The following is a 7500-nucleotide window of genomic DNA, read 5'->3' on the forward strand; positions in this document are numbered from 1 at the left end:
GGCCAATCTCGACCTCAGCGGCGGCACTGGCGCGATACACGTTTCTGCCGCCAGGGGGGGGGGGGGGGGGTGGGGGGGGGCAAGCCAGCCGGCCGGGGGCGCCCGGCGCCGATCCGGCGCTTACTCGACACGCTCGAGCATCCGAACCCGTCTTATCTACGGGACCGCCGTTGCCACTTGAACACCTTTCGCCGAGAGTATCCGGGCACCCCACCTACCCGCCGGAATCACGAACCACGAGGTAGAAGTCAGGAACCAACAGGAGAAGTCGTGAACTAAATGGCGAATTCATGAACCAAACGGAGAGAAGTCATGAACCGAGCGGTTTAGGGTCAGGGTGAGGGTTGTTAGGGTGAGGCCGTTAGGGTGAGGCCGTTGCTTCGAGCGGGAAGATGGGCAGCCCCGCCCCCCCCCCCCCCCCCCCCCCCGTTGGGTGGAAGGAAACCTCTGCTGCGGGCCCGGCAACCATCCCGAACGGACCCGCTGGGTCCAAATGTCTGCCGAGGGCGGTCCTGCTGCGGTCGCGGGTTCGTTGGAAACCTCTCCTGCTGCTGGCATGGCCACCCTCCCCCCCCCCCGCCCGACTGACGACCCTGCGGGCCCGGCGACCCGGTGTCCCGTTGCCGTGTCCCGTTGCCGCGCGGGGAGTGATCCTCGGGGCCGTGCCGGGCGGGCCAGCGACACGAAGAGAGTGGGGGGGGGGTCGGAGGGAGTGGCACTGGGGAGAGAGGGGTGGGGAGAGAGTGCCCCCCCCCCCCATTAGGGGCGAGTTTATGCAGTCATCAGAGTTTATACCTAACCTCATGATGCTTTATTAGCCGGATAGGCTGTCTGACCTCGCCCCCAGTCCCTACTCCTTCCACTGGATCTTCTTATACCCTCTTTTTCTTCGTGCCCCCCCCCCCCCCCCCCCCCCCCCACGCAGGGAGGTTCCAAGAGGGAGGAGGGAGGGAGGGAGTCCCGGGGCCGTGAGAGAGAGAGAGCCTCATTAGCTGCTAGGTTCACCTCATTAGCTGCTAGCTAACGCGTCAGACCTTTTACATTCTTTAGAGGATTGAAACCTCAGGGCCTTTAACCCCCGTTCACCGTTTACACTCAACGATCCTTCCGAACAAAACCCTTACACATCTGTCCGTCAACTGACCCCGAGATACCTAACACGCAGATTAACACGTCAGCGGTGATCGGCGTGTCATAGAGGAGTCACAAAGACGGGCAAAATAGAGTGGTTGAATAAAAAATACTCACTCAATTGGCCGTGATTTAACGTAGCACACAATGATGCAAAGCCATGCAAAGTCCAGTGGCCAAGCAAACAAATAAGATAGATCTGGCTCGGCGTTCCTCATCTCCACATCGTCACCCAGCACGCCGACGCCCAATAACAATTCCCCCGCAAATTGTGCACCTCGAGCGGCAGTACTTTAACGGCGCCGTCTTCGGCGTGGACGGCATGAACCAAGTCGGCAAGCATCGTCACCCAGCACACAGACGTCCACTAACAATTCCTCCCCCTGCAAATTGCGCGCCGCGAAACGGCAGTACTTTCAAGTATGCCGCCTTCGGCGGGGACATCGTGAACCAAATCGGCAGGCAGGCGTCGTCAGCCGGTCGACCGCCCCCAGTTGCATTGCCCCAACGGCCATTGTGCACTTCGAACAGAACAGTGCTTTTAAAATATTCCGCCTGCCGCGTGTACATCATGAAACAAATGGAAAGGACGAACCGGGCGTGCAACCGATGCACGGAGAGTGACAGGTCGTCAAGCAAGTCCGTGGCAATCCGTCGGCCGACTCGGCCGCGGCCAGCAGAGGCGTTTTGGCCCGGGCGCGCCGAACTTTGCGCGCCCTCGGTATGCGTAACAACTAGCACATGCCTTCAAAACTCACTACAAAATAACCCCAAAGTATGCCGCCTTCCCCGTGGGCCTTGTTACCAATATCTTGCCCTGCTTCCTGATGCCTTATGGGGTCGCTCTGTTCTTGCAGAACCCTCAAGGTGGTGCAGAGTCTGGGCCATTTTATCAATATCTTGCCCTGATTCCTGATGCCCTTATGGGGTCGGCTCTGTTCTTGCAGAACCCTGAGGTGGTGCAGAGTCTGCGCCTTGTTATCAATATCTTGCCCTGCTTCCTGAAACCCTTATGGGGTTGGTTCTGTTACAAAACCCTCAGGTGGTGCAGAGTCTGGGCCACTTTATAAATAACTCTGCCTGCATTAGGTCAGGGTTAGGGTTAGGGTTAGGGTTAGGGTTAGGGTTAGGGTTAGGGTAGGGTTAGGGTTAGTGTTAGGGTTAGGGTTAGGGTTAGGGTTAGGGTTAGGGTTAGGGTTAGGGTTAGGGTTAGGGGTAGGGGTAGGGGTAGGGGTAGCGGTAGGGGTAGGGGTAGGGGTAGGGTAGTGTTGAACTACTGCCGCTCCAGGCGCGCACTGTGCGTGGGTAATTTTCAGTGGGCGTCGGTGTGCTGGGTGACGATGCCGCCCAGACTCTGCACCACCTGAGGGATCTGCAAGAACAGAGCCGAACCCGCAAGGGTATCGGGAAGCAGGGCAAGATATTGATAACAAGGCCCAGACTCTGCACCACCCGAGGGTTCTGCAAGAACAGAGCCGACCCCATAAGGGTATCAGGAAGCAGGGTGAGATAGTGACACCATTTGTAAAACCGGCAAATCCCACCCAGGAAACATTGCAAAAATTGGCCTCTAATGCTGGAACGTGGGTAAAGCCAAACAAACACGACACGTTTTAAAAGAACGTTACTAAAACAGCCTGGGATATGCCCATGACAAAGGATAGGCCGAACCTCACCAGAAAAAAAGAGAGGGAGACCACGGCAGAGCTGAGGGATAAACATGAGATGGTGATAAAACCAGCAGACGAGGGGAGCAGTAGGGTTACAAATTAATGTCAATATGGGGCCTGCTCCCACTGGGTAATAGACAAAAACATAGAACAGGGTGACAGGAGAGACTGGATAGCACAGAGGATAACCCGTGAGCGAAATAATGGGGTGTATGCAGTTCAATGTAAGGAGTGTACCTTACGGTACATAGGGGAAACAGGTAAAACAGCCTCAGCGGTGATCGACGTGTCAAAGAGGAGTCACAAAGACGGGCAAAATAAAGTGGTTGATTATAGACAATAGACAATAGACAATAGGTGCAGGAGTCGGCCATTCAGCCCTTCGAGCCAGCACCGCCATTCAATGCGATCATGGCTGATCACTCTCAATCAGTACCCCGTTCCTGCCTTCTCCCCATACCCCCTCACTCCGTTATCCTTAAGAGCTCTATCCAGCTCTCTCTTGAAAGCATCCAACGAACTGGCCTCCACTGCCTTCTGAGGCAGAGAATTCCACACCTTCACCACTCTCTGACTGAAAAGGTTCTTCCTCATCTCCGTTCTAAATGGCCTACCCCTTATTCTTAAACGGTGGCCCCTTGTTCTGGACTCCCCCAACATTGGGAACATGTTTCCTGCCTCTAATGTGTCCAATCCCCTAATTATCGTATATGTTTCAATAAGATCCCCCCTCATTCTTCTAAATACCAGTGTATACAAGCCCAATCGCTCCAGCCTTTCAACATACGACCGTCCCGCCATTCCGGGAATTAACCTAGTGAACCTACGCTGCACGCCCTCCATAGCAAGAATATCCTTCCTCAAATTTGGAGACCAAAACTGCACACAGTACTCCAGGTGCGGTCTCACCAGGGCCCGCTACAACTGTAGAAGGACCTCTTTGCTCCTATACTCAACTCCTCTGGTTACGAAGGCCAACATTCCATTGGCTTTCTTCACTGCCTGCTGTACCTGCATGCTTCCTTTCATTGACTGATGCACTAGGACATCCAGATCTCGTTGAACTCCCCCTCCTCCTAACTTGACACCATTCAGACAATAATCTGCCTTTCTACTCTTACTTCCAAAGTGAATAACCTCGCACTTATCTACATTAAACTGCATCTGCCATGTATCCGCCCACTCACACAACCTGTCCAAGTCATCCTGCAGCCTTATTGCATCTTCCTCACAATTCACACTACCCTCCAGCTTAGTATCATCTGCAAATTTGCTAATGGTACTTTTAATCCCTCCGTCTAAGTCATTAATGCATATCGTAAATAGCTGGGGTCCCAGCACCGAACCTTGCGGTACCCCACTGGTCACTGCCTGCCATTCCGAGAGGGACCCATTTATACCCACTCTTTGCTTTCCGTCTGTCAACCAATTTTCTATCCATGTCAGTACCCTACCCCCAATACCACGTGCCCTAATTTTGCCCACTAATCTCCTATGTGGGAGCTTGTCGAAGGCTTTCTGAAAGTCGAGGTACACCACGTCCACTGACTCTCCCCTGTCAATTTTCCTAGTTACATCCTCAAAACATTCCAGTAGATTTGTCAAGCATGATTTCCCCTTCGTAAATCCATGCTGACTCGCAATGATCCTGTTACTGCTATCCAAATGCTCAGCAATTTCGTCTTTTCTAATTGACTCCAGCATCTTCCCCACCACTGATGTCAGACTAACTGGTCTATAATTACCCGTTTTCTCTCTCCCTCCCTTCTTAAAAAGTGGGATAACATTTGCTATCCTCCAATCCACAGGAACTGATCCTGAATCTATATAGAACATTGAAAAATGATCTCCAATGCTTCCACTATTTCTAGAGCCACCTCCTTAGGTACCCTGGGATGCAGACCATCAGGCCCTGGGGATTTATCAGCCTTCAGTCCCATCAGTCTACCCAAAACCATTTCCTGCCTAATGTGGATTTCCTTCAGTTCCTCCATCACCCTAGGTTCTCCGGCCCCTAGAACATTTGGGAGATTGTGTGTATCTTCCTCAGTGAAGACAGACCCAAAGTAACGGTTTAACTCGTCTGCCATTTCTTTGTTCCCCATAATAAATTCCCCCGTTTCTGTCTTCAAGGGACCCACATTTGCCTTGACTATTTTTTTCCTCTTCACGTACCTAAAAAAACTTTTGCTATCCTCCTTTATATTATTGGCTAGTTTACCCTCGCACCTCATCTTTTCTCCCCGCATTGCCTCTTTAGTTAACTTTTGTTGCTCTTTAAAAGAGTCCCAATCCTCTGTCTTCCCACTCTTCTTTGCTATGTTATACCTCCTCTCCTTAATTTTTATGCTGTCCCTGACTTCCCTTGTCAGCCACAGGTGTCTCTTACTCCCCTTAGAGTCTTTCCACCTCTTTGGAATAAATTGATCCTGCAACCTCTGCATTATTCCCTGGAATACCTGCCATTGCTGTTCTACCGTCTTCCCTGCTAGGGCCTCCTTCCAGTCAATTTTGGCCAGCTCCCGCCTCATGCCTCTGTAATCCCCTTTGCTATACTGTAATACAGACACTTCCGATTTTCCCTTCTACCTTTCCATTTGCAGAGTAAAACTTATCGTGTTGTGATCACTGCCTCCTAACGGCTCTTTTACCTCTAGTCCCCTTATCAGATCAGGATCATTAAAAACACTCACTCTATTGGCCGTGATTTAACCTAGCACACAGTGTTGCAAAGCCCACGCAAAGTCCAGTGGGCCAAGCAAACAAATAAGATAGATCTGGCTCGGCGTTCCACATCTCCACATCGTCACCCAGCACGCCGACGCCCATTAACAATTCCCCCGCAAATTGTGCACCTCGAGCGGCAGTACTTTAAACGGCGCCGTCTTCGGCGTGGACGGCATGAACCAAGTCGGCAAGCATCGTCACCTAGCACACAGACGTGCACTAACAATTCCTCCCCCCGCAAATTGCGCGCCGCGAACGGCGGTACTTTCAAGTATGCCGCCTTCGGCGGGGACATCGTGAACCAAATCGGCAGGCAGGCGTCGTCAGCCGGTCGACCGACCCCCAGCTGCATTTCCCCAACGGACATTGTGCACTTCGTACAGAACAGTGCTTTTAAAATATTCCGCCTGCCGCGTGGACATCATGAACCAAATGAGCAGGCAGGCATCATATCATATCATATCATATCATACACATACAGCCGGAAACAGGCCTTTTCGGCCCTCCAAGTCCGTGCCGCCCAGCGATCCCCGTACATTAACATTATCCTATACCCACTAGGGACAGTCAGCCCCCAGCACAACGACGCCCCCGCTAACAATTCCCCACGCACATGGTGCGCTCGAGCTGCAGCACTTTAAAGTACGCCGCCTTCGGCGGGGACATCGTGAACCAAAGGAGCAGGCAGCCATGGTCACCGCCAGCACAACGACGGCGCCGCTAACAATTCCCCGCGCACCTTGTGCGCTCGAGCTGCAGTACTTTAAAGTACGCCGCCTTCGGCGGGGACATCGTGAACCAAAGGAGCAGGCAGCCATGGTCACCGCCAGCACAACCACGGCGCCGCTAACAATTCCACGCGCACCTTGTGCGCTCGAGCTGCAGTACTTTAAAGTACGCCGCCTTCGGCGGGGACATCGTGAACCAAAGGAGCAGGCAGCCATGGTCACCGCCAGCACAAGCACGGCGCCGCTAACAATTCCCCGCGCACCTTGTGCGCTCGAGCTGCAGTACTTTAAAGTACGCCGCCTTCGGCGGGGACATCGTGAACCAAAGGAGCAGGCAGCCATGGTCACCGCCAGCACAACCACGGCGCCGCTAACAATTCCACGCGCACCTTGTGCGCTCGAGCTGCAGTACTTTAAAGTACGCCGCCTTCGGCGGGGACATCGTGAACCAAAGGAGCAGGCAGCCATGGTCACCGCCAGCACAAGCACGGCGCCGCTAACAATTCCCCGCGCACCTTGTGCGCTCGAGCTGCAGTACTTTAAAGTACGCCGCCTTCGGCGGGGACATCGTGAACCAAAGGAGCAGGCAGCCATGGTCACCGCCAGCACAACCACGGCGCCGCTAACAATTCCCCGCGCACCTTGTGCGCTCGAGCTGCAGTACTTTAAAGTACGCCGCCTTCGGCGGGGACATCGTGAACCAAAGGAGCAGGCAGCCATGGTCACCGCCAGCACAACCACGGCGCCGCTAACAATTCCACGCGCACCTTGTGCGCTCGAGCTGCAGTACTTTAAAGTACGCCGCCTTCGGCGGGGACATCGTGAACCAAAGGAGCAGGCAGCCATGGTCACCGCCAGCACAAGCACGGCGCCGCTAACAATTCCCCGCGCACCTTGTGCGCTCGAGCTGCAGTACTTTAAAGTACGCCGCCTTCGGCGGGGACATCGTGAACCAAAGGAGCAGGCAGCCATGGTCACCGCCAGCACAACCACGGCGCCGCTAACAATTCCACGCGCACCTTGTGCGCTCGAGCTGCAGTACTTTAAAGTACGCCGCCTTCGGCGGGGACATCGTGAACCAAAGGAGCAGGCAGCCATGGTCACCGCCAGCACAAGCACGGCGCCGCTAACAATTCCCCGCGCACCTTGTGCGCTCGAGCTGCAGTACTTTAAAGTACGCCGCCTTCGGCGGGGACATCGTGAACCAAAGGAGCAGGCAGCCATGGTCACCGCCAGCACAACCA

This window comes from Rhinoraja longicauda, unplaced genomic scaffold, assembly GCF_053455715.1.
Source record: "Rhinoraja longicauda isolate Sanriku21f unplaced genomic scaffold, sRhiLon1.1 Scf000169, whole genome shotgun sequence".
In the NCBI taxonomy this organism is placed as follows: domain Eukaryota; kingdom Metazoa; phylum Chordata; class Chondrichthyes; order Rajiformes; family Arhynchobatidae; genus Rhinoraja; species Rhinoraja longicauda.